Source organism: Schistocerca serialis, unplaced genomic scaffold (assembly GCF_023864345.2).
Source record: "Schistocerca serialis cubense isolate TAMUIC-IGC-003099 unplaced genomic scaffold, iqSchSeri2.2 HiC_scaffold_1118, whole genome shotgun sequence".
Taxonomy (NCBI): domain Eukaryota; kingdom Metazoa; phylum Arthropoda; class Insecta; order Orthoptera; family Acrididae; genus Schistocerca; species Schistocerca serialis.
Genome location: NW_026047313.1, coordinates 19,053 through 32,798, shown reverse-complemented (window position 1 = coordinate 32,798; position 13,746 = coordinate 19,053). Strand labels below are relative to the sequence as shown.

At 52.0% G+C, this 13,746-nt stretch overlaps 27 non-coding genes across 27 annotated transcripts; 6 read left to right on the top strand and 21 right to left on the bottom strand.

Annotated features, from left to right (window-relative positions):
* Positions 1-362: 362 nt before the first annotated feature.
* Positions 363-434, top strand: Trnag-ucc (transfer RNA glycine (anticodon UCC)). The gene has a single exon. It is a non-coding gene; the product is annotated as a tRNA-Gly (tRNA).
* A 754-nt stretch (positions 435-1,188) lies between these two features.
* Trnai-aau (transfer RNA isoleucine (anticodon AAU)) lies at positions 1,189-1,262 on the bottom strand. Its single transcript has one exon. It is a non-coding gene; the product is annotated as a tRNA-Ile (tRNA).
* A 256-nt stretch (positions 1,263-1,518) lies between these two features.
* Positions 1,519-1,590, bottom strand: Trnae-uuc (transfer RNA glutamic acid (anticodon UUC)). The gene has a single exon. It is a non-coding gene; the product is annotated as a tRNA-Glu (tRNA).
* Positions 1,591-2,046: 456 nt separating this feature from the next.
* Trnam-cau (transfer RNA methionine (anticodon CAU)) lies at positions 2,047-2,119 on the bottom strand. Its single transcript has one exon. It is a non-coding gene; the product is annotated as a tRNA-Met (tRNA).
* A 295-nt stretch (positions 2,120-2,414) lies between these two features.
* Trnag-gcc (transfer RNA glycine (anticodon GCC)) lies at positions 2,415-2,485 on the bottom strand. The gene has a single exon. It is a non-coding gene; the product is annotated as a tRNA-Gly (tRNA).
* Positions 2,486-2,821: 336 nt separating this feature from the next.
* Positions 2,822-2,893, top strand: Trnag-ucc (transfer RNA glycine (anticodon UCC)). Its single transcript has one exon. It is a non-coding gene; the product is annotated as a tRNA-Gly (tRNA).
* Positions 2,894-3,646: 753 nt separating this feature from the next.
* Trnai-aau (transfer RNA isoleucine (anticodon AAU)) lies at positions 3,647-3,720 on the bottom strand. The gene has a single exon. It is a non-coding gene; the product is annotated as a tRNA-Ile (tRNA).
* A 256-nt stretch (positions 3,721-3,976) lies between these two features.
* Positions 3,977-4,048, bottom strand: Trnae-uuc (transfer RNA glutamic acid (anticodon UUC)). The gene has a single exon. It is a non-coding gene; the product is annotated as a tRNA-Glu (tRNA).
* A 456-nt stretch (positions 4,049-4,504) lies between these two features.
* On the bottom strand, positions 4,505-4,577 carry Trnam-cau (transfer RNA methionine (anticodon CAU)). Its single transcript has one exon. It is a non-coding gene; the product is annotated as a tRNA-Met (tRNA).
* Positions 4,578-4,872: 295 nt separating this feature from the next.
* On the bottom strand, positions 4,873-4,943 carry Trnag-gcc (transfer RNA glycine (anticodon GCC)). Its single transcript has one exon. It is a non-coding gene; the product is annotated as a tRNA-Gly (tRNA).
* Positions 4,944-5,279: 336 nt separating this feature from the next.
* On the top strand, positions 5,280-5,351 carry Trnag-ucc (transfer RNA glycine (anticodon UCC)). The gene has a single exon. It is a non-coding gene; the product is annotated as a tRNA-Gly (tRNA).
* A 753-nt stretch (positions 5,352-6,104) lies between these two features.
* On the bottom strand, positions 6,105-6,178 carry Trnai-aau (transfer RNA isoleucine (anticodon AAU)). The gene has a single exon. It is a non-coding gene; the product is annotated as a tRNA-Ile (tRNA).
* Positions 6,179-6,434: 256 nt separating this feature from the next.
* Trnae-uuc (transfer RNA glutamic acid (anticodon UUC)) lies at positions 6,435-6,506 on the bottom strand. Its single transcript has one exon. It is a non-coding gene; the product is annotated as a tRNA-Glu (tRNA).
* Positions 6,507-6,962: 456 nt separating this feature from the next.
* Positions 6,963-7,035, bottom strand: Trnam-cau (transfer RNA methionine (anticodon CAU)). The gene has a single exon. It is a non-coding gene; the product is annotated as a tRNA-Met (tRNA).
* Positions 7,036-7,330: 295 nt separating this feature from the next.
* Positions 7,331-7,401, bottom strand: Trnag-gcc (transfer RNA glycine (anticodon GCC)). Its single transcript has one exon. It is a non-coding gene; the product is annotated as a tRNA-Gly (tRNA).
* Positions 7,402-7,737: 336 nt separating this feature from the next.
* On the top strand, positions 7,738-7,809 carry Trnag-ucc (transfer RNA glycine (anticodon UCC)). Its single transcript has one exon. It is a non-coding gene; the product is annotated as a tRNA-Gly (tRNA).
* A 753-nt stretch (positions 7,810-8,562) lies between these two features.
* Positions 8,563-8,636, bottom strand: Trnai-aau (transfer RNA isoleucine (anticodon AAU)). Its single transcript has one exon. It is a non-coding gene; the product is annotated as a tRNA-Ile (tRNA).
* Positions 8,637-8,892: 256 nt separating this feature from the next.
* Positions 8,893-8,964, bottom strand: Trnae-uuc (transfer RNA glutamic acid (anticodon UUC)). The gene has a single exon. It is a non-coding gene; the product is annotated as a tRNA-Glu (tRNA).
* A 456-nt stretch (positions 8,965-9,420) lies between these two features.
* Trnam-cau (transfer RNA methionine (anticodon CAU)) lies at positions 9,421-9,493 on the bottom strand. Its single transcript has one exon. It is a non-coding gene; the product is annotated as a tRNA-Met (tRNA).
* A 295-nt stretch (positions 9,494-9,788) lies between these two features.
* Trnag-gcc (transfer RNA glycine (anticodon GCC)) lies at positions 9,789-9,859 on the bottom strand. Its single transcript has one exon. It is a non-coding gene; the product is annotated as a tRNA-Gly (tRNA).
* Positions 9,860-10,195: 336 nt separating this feature from the next.
* Positions 10,196-10,267, top strand: Trnag-ucc (transfer RNA glycine (anticodon UCC)). The gene has a single exon. It is a non-coding gene; the product is annotated as a tRNA-Gly (tRNA).
* A 753-nt stretch (positions 10,268-11,020) lies between these two features.
* Positions 11,021-11,094, bottom strand: Trnai-aau (transfer RNA isoleucine (anticodon AAU)). The gene has a single exon. It is a non-coding gene; the product is annotated as a tRNA-Ile (tRNA).
* A 256-nt stretch (positions 11,095-11,350) lies between these two features.
* Trnae-uuc (transfer RNA glutamic acid (anticodon UUC)) lies at positions 11,351-11,422 on the bottom strand. The gene has a single exon. It is a non-coding gene; the product is annotated as a tRNA-Glu (tRNA).
* A 456-nt stretch (positions 11,423-11,878) lies between these two features.
* Trnam-cau (transfer RNA methionine (anticodon CAU)) lies at positions 11,879-11,951 on the bottom strand. The gene has a single exon. It is a non-coding gene; the product is annotated as a tRNA-Met (tRNA).
* Positions 11,952-12,246: 295 nt separating this feature from the next.
* Trnag-gcc (transfer RNA glycine (anticodon GCC)) lies at positions 12,247-12,317 on the bottom strand. The gene has a single exon. It is a non-coding gene; the product is annotated as a tRNA-Gly (tRNA).
* A 336-nt stretch (positions 12,318-12,653) lies between these two features.
* Trnag-ucc (transfer RNA glycine (anticodon UCC)) lies at positions 12,654-12,725 on the top strand. Its single transcript has one exon. It is a non-coding gene; the product is annotated as a tRNA-Gly (tRNA).
* A 753-nt stretch (positions 12,726-13,478) lies between these two features.
* Positions 13,479-13,552, bottom strand: Trnai-aau (transfer RNA isoleucine (anticodon AAU)). The gene has a single exon. It is a non-coding gene; the product is annotated as a tRNA-Ile (tRNA).
* Positions 13,553-13,746: the final 194 nt, after the last annotated feature.

Here is a 13,746-nt window from a genome sequence, read left to right as displayed (position 1 = left end):
GCATTCTACCACTGAACCACCGATGCTCAGCTAGTTCACAGCTTCCTGGTGCTTTCCGCGGCAGACGTCTGAGGGGAAAGTGGGACTGCCGTCCAGCGCCGTCGCATCCTCTCGAGAGAATGCTACACACGCTGAATCCTGAACTGCACTGCACTGCTTAAAAATGACGCCCGAACGCGATCGCCTAAGTACTCTTGCGGCGCACGCACGCGACGACTCTTGCCAAAGGACGCGAAATGTGCGTAGAGACGCTGTCTGGATGCGCTCGCCTACCCCGTAATGCGCCTACAGCTACGACCACCTTGAGCCGCCGCCGACAGGCGGGAAGCAGACACAGCGCGCCGTGCGCGGACGGAAACCGTGCGGTGGTGGTGTAATGGTCAGCATAGTTGCCTTCCAAGCAGTTGATCCGGGTTCGATTCCCGGCCACCGCAGCCGGCTTTTTACTTTTGCGTATGAGTACTTTTGCCACGCGTCTTTAAATTAATGTTTCTTTCGCCCTCTTACTCGCTGCAGGCCACCCTATAGTGTGTGCGTCGATTCCCCTTGAGTCTCGACTTGTCTCGACTTAGCTCAGCTGACGCGAGAGCTGACGCTCTCCAATCGGCCTATATCAAGAGGACAAGCACGCGAAACGACTGAGAGAGGTATGGCGAGGCGGCCACCACGTTACTTATGCCTCAAGTAAATACCTGCTGCCTGTTATCATGTATTGTCTGATGTTACATGTTCTGTCAGACAAATTCAGTTTTATTACTAGTACATTCTTTTTTTTTTCTTTTTTTTTCTTTGTTGAAAATTTTACAACACGCTCCTTCATTTCACTGTGGCCGCACGGCGCGACTTGGCATACCGAGAGGCAAAATGTGGCGCCAGTGCCCTTGACCGAATAGCGCTGCAGCTCCGAAACCGAAGAGGAAAGAGAAATACGAATTGAAACTGTCGGCAGTGCCCTGTGTTCGCAGGCGGTCACCCGCCCAAGCACTGACAACGCCCCAGCTTCGCGCAGTAGCGGTGATCGGACGAGGAACTGTGTGTTCACCGTGCTGTGACCAGTGAAGTGTTTTAGCGCGTCCCGACAAGTCGCGTTCTGGTCCCCTATCAGCTCGCACACAATGTGACGATTTCTTTGTTACCATACTTCCCCGCCGAAATCGGCGTTGCCTTTTTGGAAGAGTGAAATCGTAGTGGCCCGTGGGGGGATCGAACCCACGACCTTCGCGTTATTAGCACGACGCTCTAACCGACTGAGCTAACGGGCCTCGGTGCAGAGAGTCTTCCATCGCTTCGCGGGAATTGCTCTGCGTATTGCCATGTAACATTTCTATGGTAGCAGTCCAACAGTGGACCAGCGTCTCTTCTCCCTTTATTCCGCTGCTCGTAGTAATTTCATTGCGTGCCCGTTTCTCTCGACTGTTTTCAGCTGACGTTTATGAACCAGTAGGTATAATGCGAGGAGGACGTGAAACAGCCTTTCGCAGGGTCAAAACTTGTCGTGACTTTTTCCGAAAAATTCCGTTCCGGTACCGGGAATCGAACCCGGGCCTCCTGGGTGAAAGCCAGGTATCCTAGCCACTAGACCACACCGGACGCGCGCATTTTCCTCGGCGTTTACACCCGGTCCAGACGCTTTCCGTGTCGCACTTTCCCTGTTTGCGAGCATCTTTCCGCGCGCCCATGGCGAGGCGCGCATGGCAAAAGTCACAATCCATTGCTTTATGCCTCGTTGTTACAGGGGTAGGAGGAAAAGCAAAGCCGTAAGTAGTAATATTTATTTACTTATTTCGCAAGTAAATACCTGCTGCCTGTCATCATACAGCAGGTCATACATTGTGTGACTTTACACGTTATATCGTACGAAATTCAGTTTTATTACTAGTACTTTTTTTCTTGAAAATTTTACATAAGAACTGCAAGTAGTAATAACGGGAAGTAAACATTATCACGCTGAGTCGTTGAAGCCTTGAGGATAACAAAGCACAAAGTGTTTCGCTCCTTCGCAAACCCCAGAGCCGTCGATTTAGCTGTGGACGAAAGTAAATTAAATGCCCCGGGTGAGGATCGAACTCACGACCTTAAGATTATGAGACTTACGCGCTGCCTACTGCGCTACCGAGGCAGGTGATCGCCACGCCTTCTGGAATCTCGGTAAGTACCAAATACCAGTGGTAGAGAGTCTGCACTTCCTGGCTCATTTTTTTCTGTTGCTACACGTGCATTCCCGGCGCGACAGGCAACTTGTGATGCTAGGCCGACGCCAGTATGTACAATAGCGCACAACAGTCGAAACGAGCAGTCGTGCGCGCTGCATGTTTGGTTATTCCCACACGGAAATCCCGCGGTTCATTCTCATGGCTCACGCAGTTCGAGTGCGAAAGACACGCAGCACCACTATCGGAGAAAAAACAAAATGATGCATCGGCCGGGAATCGAACCCGGGCCGCCCGCGTGGCAGGCGAGCATTCTACCACTGAACCACCGATGCTCAGCTAGTTCACAGCTTCCTGGTGCTTTCCGCGGCAGACGTCTGAGGGGAAAGTGGGACTGCCGTCCAGCGCCGTCGCATCCTCTCGAGAGAATGCTACACACGCTGAATCCTGAACTGCACTGCACTGCTTAAAAATGACGCCCGAACGCGATCGCCTAAGTACTCTTGCGGCGCACGCACGCGACGACTCTTGCCAAAGGACGCGAAATGTGCGTAGAGACGCTGTCTGGATGCGCTCGCCTACCCCGTAATGCGCCTACAGCTACGACCACCTTGAGCCGCCGCCGACAGGCGGGAAGCAGACACAGCGCGCCGTGCGCGGACGGAAACCGTGCGGTGGTGGTGTAATGGTCAGCATAGTTGCCTTCCAAGCAGTTGATCCGGGTTCGATTCCCGGCCACCGCAGCCGGCTTTTTACTTTTGCGTATGAGTACTTTTGCCACGCGTCTTTAAATTAATGTTTCTTTCGCCCTCTTACTCGCTGCAGGCCACCCTATAGTGTGTGCGTCGATTCCCCTTGAGTCTCGACTTGTCTCGACTTAGCTCAGCTGACGCGAGAGCTGACGCTCTCCAATCGGCCTATATCAAGAGGACAAGCACGCGAAACGACTGAGAGAGGTATGGCGAGGCGGCCACCACGTTACTTATGCCTCAAGTAAATACCTGCTGCCTGTTATCATGTATTGTCTGATGTTACATGTTCTGTCAGACAAATTCAGTTTTATTACTAGTACATTTCTTTTTTTTTTCTTTTTTTTCTTTGTTGAAAATTTTACAACACGCTCCTTCATTTCACTGTGGCCGCACGGCGCGACTTGGCATACCGAGAGGCAAAATGTGGCGCCAGTGCCCTTGACCGAATAGCGCTGCAGCTCCGAAACCGAAGAGGAAAGAGAAATACGAATTGAAACTGTCGGCAGTGCCCTGTGTTCGCAGGCGGTCACCCGCCCAAGCACTGACAACGCCCAGCTTCGCGCAGTAGCGGTGATCGGACGAGGAACTGTGTGTTCACCGTGCTGTGACCAGTGAAGTGTTTTAGCGCGTCCCGACAAGTCGCGTTCTGGTCCCCTATCAGCTCGCACACAATGTGACGATTTCTTTGTTACCATACTTCCCCGCCGAAATCGGCGTTGCCTTTTTGGAAGAGTGAAATCGTAGTGGCCCGTGGGGGGATCGAACCCACGACCTTCGCGTTATTAGCACGACGCTCTAACCGACTGAGCTAACGGGCCTCGGTGCAGAGAGTCTTCCATCGCTTCGCGGGAATTGCTCTGCGTATTGCCATGTAACATTTCTATGGTAGCAGTCCAACAGTGGACCAGCGTCTCTTCTCCCTTTATTCCGCTGCTCGTAGTAATTTCATTGCGTGCCCGTTTCTCTCGACTGTTTTCAGCTGACGTTTATGAACCAGTAGGTATAATGCGAGGAGGACGTGAAACAGCCTTTCGCAGGGTCAAAACTTGTCGTGACTTTTTCCGAAAAATTCCGTTCCGGTACCGGGAATCGAACCCGGGCCTCCTGGGTGAAAGCCAGGTATCCTAGCCACTAGACCACACCGGACGCGCGCATTTTCCTCGGCGTTTACACCCGGTCCAGACGCTTTCCGTGTCGCACTTTCCCTGTTTGCGAGCATCTTTCCGCGCGCCCATGGCGAGGCGCGCATGGCAAAAGTCACAATCCATTGCTTTATGCCTCGTTGTTACAGGGGTAGGAGGAAAAGCAAAGCCGTAAGTAGTAATATTTATTTACTTATTTCGCAAGTAAATACCTGCTGCCTGTCATCATACAGCAGGTCATACATTGTGTGACTTTACACGTTATATCGTACGAAATTCAGTTTTATTACTAGTACTTTTTTTCTTGAAAATTTTACATAAGAACTGCAAGTAGTAATAACGGGAAGTAAACATTATCACGCTGAGTCGTTGAAGCCTTGAGGATAACAAAGCACAAAGTGTTTCGCTCCTTCGCAAACCCCAGAGCCGTCGATTTAGCTGTGGACGAAAGTAAATTAAATGCCCCGGGTGAGGATCGAACTCACGACCTTAAGATTATGAGACTTACGCGCTGCCTACTGCGCTACCGAGGCAGGTGATCGCCACGCCTTCTGGAATCTCGGTAAGTACCAAATACCAGTGGTAGAGAGTCTGCACTTCCTGGCTCATTTTTTTCTGTTGCTACACGTGCATTCCCGGCGCGACAGGCAACTTGTGATGCTAGGCCGACGCCAGTATGTACAATAGCGCACAACAGTCGAAACGAGCAGTCGTGCGCGCTGCATGTTTGGTTATTCCCACACGGAAATCCCGCGGTTCATTCTCATGGCTCACGCAGTTCGAGTGCGAAAGACACGCAGCACCACTATCGGAGAAAAAACAAAATGATGCATCGGCCGGGAATCGAACCCGGGCCGCCCGCGTGGCAGGCGAGCATTCTACCACTGAACCACCGATGCTCAGCTAGTTCACAGCTTCCTGGTGCTTTCCGCGGCAGACGTCTGAGGGGAAAGTGGGACTGCCGTCCAGCGCCGTCGCATCCTCTCGAGAGAATGCTACACACGCTGAATCCTGAACTGCACTGCACTGCTTAAAAATGACGCCCGAACGCGATCGCCTAAGTACTCTTGCGGCGCACGCACGCGACGACTCTTGCCAAAGGACGCGAAATGTGCGTAGAGACGCTGTCTGGATGCGCTCGCCTACCCCGTAATGCGCCTACAGCTACGACCACCTTGAGCCGCCGCCGACAGGCGGGAAGCAGACACAGCGCGCCGTGCGCGGACGGAAACCGTGCGGTGGTGGTGTAATGGTCAGCATAGTTGCCTTCCAAGCAGTTGATCCGGGTTCGATTCCCGGCCACCGCAGCCGGCTTTTTACTTTTGCGTATGAGTACTTTTGCCACGCGTCTTTAAATTAATGTTTCTTTCGCCCTCTTACTCGCTGCAGGCCACCCTATAGTGTGTGCGTCGATTCCCCTTGAGTCTCGACTTGTCTCGACTTAGCTCAGCTGACGCGAGAGCTGACGCTCTCCAATCGGCCTATATCAAGAGGACAAGCACGCGAAACGACTGAGAGAGGTATGGCGAGGCGGCCACCACGTTACTTATGCCTCAAGTAAATACCTGCTGCCTGTTATCATGTATTGTCTGATGTTACATGTTCTGTCAGACAAATTCAGTTTTATTACTAGTACATTTCTTTTTTTTTTCTTTTTTTTCTTTGTTGAAAATTTTACAACACGCTCCTTCATTTCACTGTGGCCGCACGGCGCGACTTGGCATACCGAGAGGCAAAATGTGGCGCCAGTGCCCTTGACCGAATAGCGCTGCAGCTCCGAAACCGAAGAGGAAAGAGAAATACGAATTGAAACTGTCGGCAGTGCCCTGTGTTCGCAGGCGGTCACCCGCCCAAGCACTGACAACGCCCAGCTTCGCGCAGTAGCGGTGATCGGACGAGGAACTGTGTGTTCACCGTGCTGTGACCAGTGAAGTGTTTTAGCGCGTCCCGACAAGTCGCGTTCTGGTCCCCTATCAGCTCGCACACAATGTGACGATTTCTTTGTTACCATACTTCCCCGCCGAAATCGGCGTTGCCTTTTTGGAAGAGTGAAATCGTAGTGGCCCGTGGGGGGATCGAACCCACGACCTTCGCGTTATTAGCACGACGCTCTAACCGACTGAGCTAACGGGCCTCGGTGCAGAGAGTCTTCCATCGCTTCGCGGGAATTGCTCTGCGTATTGCCATGTAACATTTCTATGGTAGCAGTCCAACAGTGGACCAGCGTCTCTTCTCCCTTTATTCCGCTGCTCGTAGTAATTTCATTGCGTGCCCGTTTCTCTCGACTGTTTTCAGCTGACGTTTATGAACCAGTAGGTATAATGCGAGGAGGACGTGAAACAGCCTTTCGCAGGGTCAAAACTTGTCGTGACTTTTTCCGAAAAATTCCGTTCCGGTACCGGGAATCGAACCCGGGCCTCCTGGGTGAAAGCCAGGTATCCTAGCCACTAGACCACACCGGACGCGCGCATTTTCCTCGGCGTTTACACCCGGTCCAGACGCTTTCCGTGTCGCACTTTCCCTGTTTGCGAGCATCTTTCCGCGCGCCCATGGCGAGGCGCGCATGGCAAAAGTCACAATCCATTGCTTTATGCCTCGTTGTTACAGGGGTAGGAGGAAAAGCAAAGCCGTAAGTAGTAATATTTATTTACTTATTTCGCAAGTAAATACCTGCTGCCTGTCATCATACAGCAGGTCATACATTGTGTGACTTTACACGTTATATCGTACGAAATTCAGTTTTATTACTAGTACTTTTTTTCTTGAAAATTTTACATAAGAACTGCAAGTAGTAATAACGGGAAGTAAACATTATCACGCTGAGTCGTTGAAGCCTTGAGGATAACAAAGCACAAAGTGTTTCGCTCCTTCGCAAACCCCAGAGCCGTCGATTTAGCTGTGGACGAAAGTAAATTAAATGCCCCGGGTGAGGATCGAACTCACGACCTTAAGATTATGAGACTTACGCGCTGCCTACTGCGCTACCGAGGCAGGTGATCGCCACGCCTTCTGGAATCTCGGTAAGTACCAAATACCAGTGGTAGAGAGTCTGCACTTCCTGGCTCATTTTTTTCTGTTGCTACACGTGCATTCCCGGCGCGACAGGCAACTTGTGATGCTAGGCCGACGCCAGTATGTACAATAGCGCACAACAGTCGAAACGAGCAGTCGTGCGCGCTGCATGTTTGGTTATTCCCACACGGAAATCCCGCGGTTCATTCTCATGGCTCACGCAGTTCGAGTGCGAAAGACACGCAGCACCACTATCGGAGAAAAAACAAAATGATGCATCGGCCGGGAATCGAACCCGGGCCGCCCGCGTGGCAGGCGAGCATTCTACCACTGAACCACCGATGCTCAGCTAGTTCACAGCTTCCTGGTGCTTTCCGCGGCAGACGTCTGAGGGGAAAGTGGGACTGCCGTCCAGCGCCGTCGCATCCTCTCGAGAGAATGCTACACACGCTGAATCCTGAACTGCACTGCACTGCTTAAAAATGACGCCCGAACGCGATCGCCTAAGTACTCTTGCGGCGCACGCACGCGACGACTCTTGCCAAAGGACGCGAAATGTGCGTAGAGACGCTGTCTGGATGCGCTCGCCTACCCCGTAATGCGCCTACAGCTACGACCACCTTGAGCCGCCGCCGACAGGCGGGAAGCAGACACAGCGCGCCGTGCGCGGACGGAAACCGTGCGGTGGTGGTGTAATGGTCAGCATAGTTGCCTTCCAAGCAGTTGATCCGGGTTCGATTCCCGGCCACCGCAGCCGGCTTTTTACTTTTGCGTATGAGTACTTTTGCCACGCGTCTTTAAATTAATGTTTCTTTCGCCCTCTTACTCGCTGCAGGCCACCCTATAGTGTGTGCGTCGATTCCCCTTGAGTCTCGACTTGTCTCGACTTAGCTCAGCTGACGCGAGAGCTGACGCTCTCCAATCGGCCTATATCAAGAGGACAAGCACGCGAAACGACTGAGAGAGGTATGGCGAGGCGGCCACCACGTTACTTATGCCTCAAGTAAATACCTGCTGCCTGTTATCATGTATTGTCTGATGTTACATGTTCTGTCAGACAAATTCAGTTTTATTACTAGTACATTTCTTTTTTTTTTTTTTTTTTTCTTTGTTGAAAATTTTACAACACGCTCCTTCATTTCACTGTGGCCGCACGGCGCGACTTGGCATACCGAGAGGCAAAATGTGGCGCCAGTGCCCTTGACCGAATAGCGCTGCAGCTCCGAAACCGAAGAGGAAAGAGAAATACGAATTGAAACTGTCGGCAGTGCCCTGTGTTCGCAGGCGGTCACCCGCCCAAGCACTGACAACGCCCAGCTTCGCGCAGTAGCGGTGATCGGACGAGGAACTGTGTGTTCACCGTGCTGTGACCAGTGAAGTGTTTTAGCGCGTCCCGACAAGTCGCGTTCTGGTCCCCTATCAGCTCGCACACAATGTGACGATTTCTTTGTTACCATACTTCCCCGCCGAAATCGGCGTTGCCTTTTTGGAAGAGTGAAATCGTAGTGGCCCGTGGGGGGATCGAACCCACGACCTTCGCGTTATTAGCACGACGCTCTAACCGACTGAGCTAACGGGCCTCGGTGCAGAGAGTCTTCCATCGCTTCGCGGGAATTGCTCTGCGTATTGCCATGTAACATTTCTATGGTAGCAGTCCAACAGTGGACCAGCGTCTCTTCTCCCTTTATTCCGCTGCTCGTAGTAATTTCATTGCGTGCCCGTTTCTCTCGACTGTTTTCAGCTGACGTTTATGAACCAGTAGGTATAATGCGAGGAGGACGTGAAACAGCCTTTCGCAGGGTCAAAACTTGTCGTGACTTTTTCCGAAAAATTCCGTTCCGGTACCGGGAATCGAACCCGGGCCTCCTGGGTGAAAGCCAGGTATCCTAGCCACTAGACCACACCGGACGCGCGCATTTTCCTCGGCGTTTACACCCGGTCCAGACGCTTTCCGTGTCGCACTTTCCCTGTTTGCGAGCATCTTTCCGCGCGCCCATGGCGAGGCGCGCATGGCAAAAGTCACAATCCATTGCTTTATGCCTCGTTGTTACAGGGGTAGGAGGAAAAGCAAAGCCGTAAGTAGTAATATTTATTTACTTATTTCGCAAGTAAATACCTGCTGCCTGTCATCATACAGCAGGTCATACATTGTGTGACTTTACACGTTATATCGTACGAAATTCAGTTTTATTACTAGTACTTTTTTTCTTGAAAATTTTACATAAGAACTGCAAGTAGTAATAACGGGAAGTAAACATTATCACGCTGAGTCGTTGAAGCCTTGAGGATAACAAAGCACAAAGTGTTTCGCTCCTTCGCAAACCCCAGAGCCGTCGATTTAGCTGTGGACGAAAGTAAATTAAATGCCCCGGGTGAGGATCGAACTCACGACCTTAAGATTATGAGACTTACGCGCTGCCTACTGCGCTACCGAGGCAGGTGATCGCCACGCCTTCTGGAATCTCGGTAAGTACCAAATACCAGTGGTAGAGAGTCTGCACTTCCTGGCTCATTTTTTTCTGTTGCTACACGTGCATTCCCGGCGCGACAGGCAACTTGTGATGCTAGGCCGACGCCAGTATGTACAATAGCGCACAACAGTCGAAACGAGCAGTCGTGCGCGCTGCATGTTTGGTTATTCCCACACGGAAATCCCGCGGTTCATTCTCATGGCTCACGCAGTTCGAGTGCGAAAGACACGCAGCACCACTATCGGAGAAAAAACAAAATGATGCATCGGCCGGGAATCGAACCCGGGCCGCCCGCGTGGCAGGCGAGCATTCTACCACTGAACCACCGATGCTCAGCTAGTTCACAGCTTCCTGGTGCTTTCCGCGGCAGACGTCTGAGGGGAAAGTGGGACTGCCGTCCAGCGCCGTCGCATCCTCTCGAGAGAATGCTACACACGCTGAATCCTGAACTGCACTGCACTGCTTAAAAATGACGCCCGAACGCGATCGCCTAAGTACTCTTGCGGCGCACGCACGCGACGACTCTTGCCAAAGGACGCGAAATGTGCGTAGAGACGCTGTCTGGATGCGCTCGCCTACCCCGTAATGCGCCTACAGCTACGACCACCTTGAGCCGCCGCCGACAGGCGGGAAGCAGACACAGCGCGCCGTGCGCGGACGGAAACCGTGCGGTGGTGGTGTAATGGTCAGCATAGTTGCCTTCCAAGCAGTTGATCCGGGTTCGATTCCCGGCCACCGCAGCCGGCTTTTTACTTTTGCGTATGAGTACTTTTGCCACGCGTCTTTAAATTAATGTTTCTTTCGCCCTCTTACTCGCTGCAGGCCACCCTATAGTGTGTGCGTCGATTCCCCTTGAGTCTCGACTTGTCTCGACTTAGCTCAGCTGACGCGAGAGCTGACGCTCTCCAATCGGCCTATATCAAGAGGACAAGCACGCGAAACGACTGAGAGAGGTATGGCGAGGCGGCCACCACGTTACTTATGCTTCAAGTAAATACCTGCTGCCTGTTATCATGTATTGTCTGATGTTACATGTTCTGTCAGACAAATTCAGTTTTATTACTAGTACATTTCTTTTTTTTTTTTTTTTTTTCTTTGTTGAAAATTTTACAACACGCTCCTTCATTTCACTGTGGCCGCACGGCGCGACTTGGCATACCGAGAGGCAAAATGTGGCGCCAGTGCCCTTGACCGAATAGCGCTGCAGCTCCGAAACCGAAGAGGAAAGAGAAATACGAATTGAAACTGTCGGCAGTGCCCTGTGTTCGCAGGCGGTCACCCGCCCAAGCACTGACAACGCCCAGCTTCGCGCAGTAGCGGTGATCGGACGAGGAACTGTGTGTTCACCGTGCTGTGACCAGTGAAGTGTTTTAGCGCGTCCCGACAAGTCGCGTTCTGGTCCCCTATCAGCTCGCACACAATGTGACGATTTCTTTGTTACCATACTTCCCCGCCGAAATCGGCGTTGCCTTTTTGGAAGAGTGAAATCGTAGTGGCCCGTGGGGGGATCGAACCCACGACCTTCGCGTTATTAGCACGACGCTCTAACCGACTGAGCTAACGGGCCTCGGTGCAGAGAGTCTTCCATCGCTTCGCGGGAATTGCTCTGCGTATTGCCATGTAACATTTCTATGGTAGCAGTCCAACAGTGGACCAGCGTCTCTTCTCCCTTTATTCCGCTGCTCGTAGTAATTTCATTGCGTGCCCGTTTCTCTCGACTGTTTTCAGCTGACGTTTATGAACCAGTAGGTATAATGCGAGGAGGACGTGAAACAGCCTTTCGCAGGGTCAAAACTTGTCGTGACTTTTTCCGAAAAATTCCGTTCCGGTACCGGGAATCGAACCCGGGCCTCCTGGGTGAAAGCCAGGTATCCTAGCCACTAGACCACACCGGACGCGCGCATTTTCCTCGGCGTTTACACCCGGTCCAGACGCTTTCCGTGTCGCACTTTCCCTGTTTGCGAGCATCTTTCCGCGCGCCCATGGCGAGGCGCGCATGGCAAAAGTCACAATCCATTGCTTTATGCCTCGTTGTTACAGGGGTAGGAGGAAAAGCAAAGCCGTAAGTAGTAATATTTATTTACTTATTTCGCAAGTAAATACCTGCTGCCTGTCATCATACAGCAGGTCATACATTGTGTGACTTTACACGTTATATCGTACGAAATTCAGTTTTATTACTAGTACTTTTTTTCTTGAAAATTTTACATAAGAACTGCAAGTAGTAATAACGGGAAGTAAACATTATCACGCTGAGTCGTTGAAGCCTTGAGGATAACAAAGCACAAAGTGTTTCGCTCCTTCGCAAACCCCAGAGCCGTCGATTTAGCTGTGGACGAAAGTAAATTAAATGCCCCGGGTGAGGATCGAACTCACGACCTTAAGATTATGAGACTTACGCGCTGCCTACTGCGCTACCGAGGCAGGTGATCGCCACGCCTTCTGGAATCTCGGTAAGTACCAAATACCAGTGGTAGAGAGTCTGCACTTCCTGGCTCATTTTTTTCTGTTGCTACACGTGCATTCCCGGCGCGACAGGCAACTTGTGATGCTAGGCCGACGCCAGTATGTACAATAGCGCACAACAGTCGAAACGAGCAGTCGTGCGCGCTGCATGTTTGGTTATTCCCACACGGAAATCCCGCGGTTCATTCTCATGGCTCACGCAGTTCGAGTGCGAAAGACACGCAGCACCACTATCGGAGAAAAAACAAAATGATGCATCGGCCGGGAATCGAACCCGGGCCGCCCGCGTGGCAGGCGAGCATTCTACCACTGAACCACCGATGCTCAGCTAGTTCACAGCTTCCTGGTGCTTTCCGCGGCAGACGTCTGAGGGGAAAGTGGGACTGCCGTCCAGCGCCGTCGCATCCTCTCGAGAGAATGCTACACACGCTGAATCCTGAACTGCACTGCACTGCTTAAAAATGACGCCCGAACGCGATCGCCTAAGTACTCTTGCGGCGCACGCACGCGACGACTCTTGCCAAAGGACGCGAAATGTGCGTAGAGACGCTGTCTGGATGCGCTCGCCTACCCCGTAATGCGCCTACAGCTACGACCACCTTGAGCCGCCGCCGACAGGCGGGAAGCAGACACAGCGCGCCGTGCGCGGACGGAAACCGTGCGGTGGTGGTGTAATGGTCAGCATAGTTGCCTTCCAAGCAGTTGATCCGGGTTCGATTCCCGGCCACCGCAGCCGGCTTTTTACTTTTGCGTATGAGTACTTTTGCCACGCGTCTTTAAATTAATGTTTCTTTCGCCCTCTTACTCGCTGCAGGCCACCCTATAGTGTGTGCGTCGATTCCCCTTGAGTCTCGACTTGTCTCGACTTAGCTCAGCTGACGCGAGAGCTGACGCTCTCCAATCGGCCTATATCAAGAGGACAAGCACGCGAAACGACTGAGAGAGGTATGGCGAGGCGGCCACCACGTTACTTATGCCTCAAGTAAATACCTGCTGCCTGTTATCATGTATTGTCTGATGTTACATGTTCTGTCAGACAAATTCAGTTTTATTACTAGTACATTTCTTTTTTTTTTTTTTTTTTTCTTTGTTGAAAATTTTACAACACGCTCCTTCATTTCACTGTGGCCGCACGGCGCGACTTGGCATACCGAGAGGCAAAATGTGGCGCCAGTGCCCTTGACCGAATAGCGCTGCAGCTCCGAAACCGAAGAGGAAAGAGAAATACGAATTGAAACTGTCGGCAGTGCCCTGTGTTCGCAGGCGGTCACCCGCCCAAGCACTGACAACGCCCAGCTTCGCGCAGTAGCGGTGATCGGACGAGGAACTGTGTGTTCACCGTGCTGTGACCAGTGAAGTGTTTTAGCGCGTCCCGACAAGTCGCGTTCTGGTCCCCTATCAGCTCGCACACAATGTGACGATTTCTTTGTTACCATACTTCCCCGCCGAAATCGGCGTTGCCTTTTTGGAAGAGTGAAATCGTAGTGGCCCGTGGGGGGATCGAACCCACGACCTTCGCGTTATTAGCACGACGCTCTAACCGACTGAGCTAACGGGCCTCGGTGCAGAGAGTCTTCCATCGCTTCGCGGGAATTGCTCTGCGTATTGCCATGTAACATTTCTATGGTAGCAGTCCAACAGTGGACCAGCGTCTCTTCTCCCTTTATTCCGCTGCTCGTAGTAATTTCATTGCGTGCCCGTTTCTCTCGACTGTTTTCAGCTGACGTTTATGAACCAGTAGGTATAATGCGAG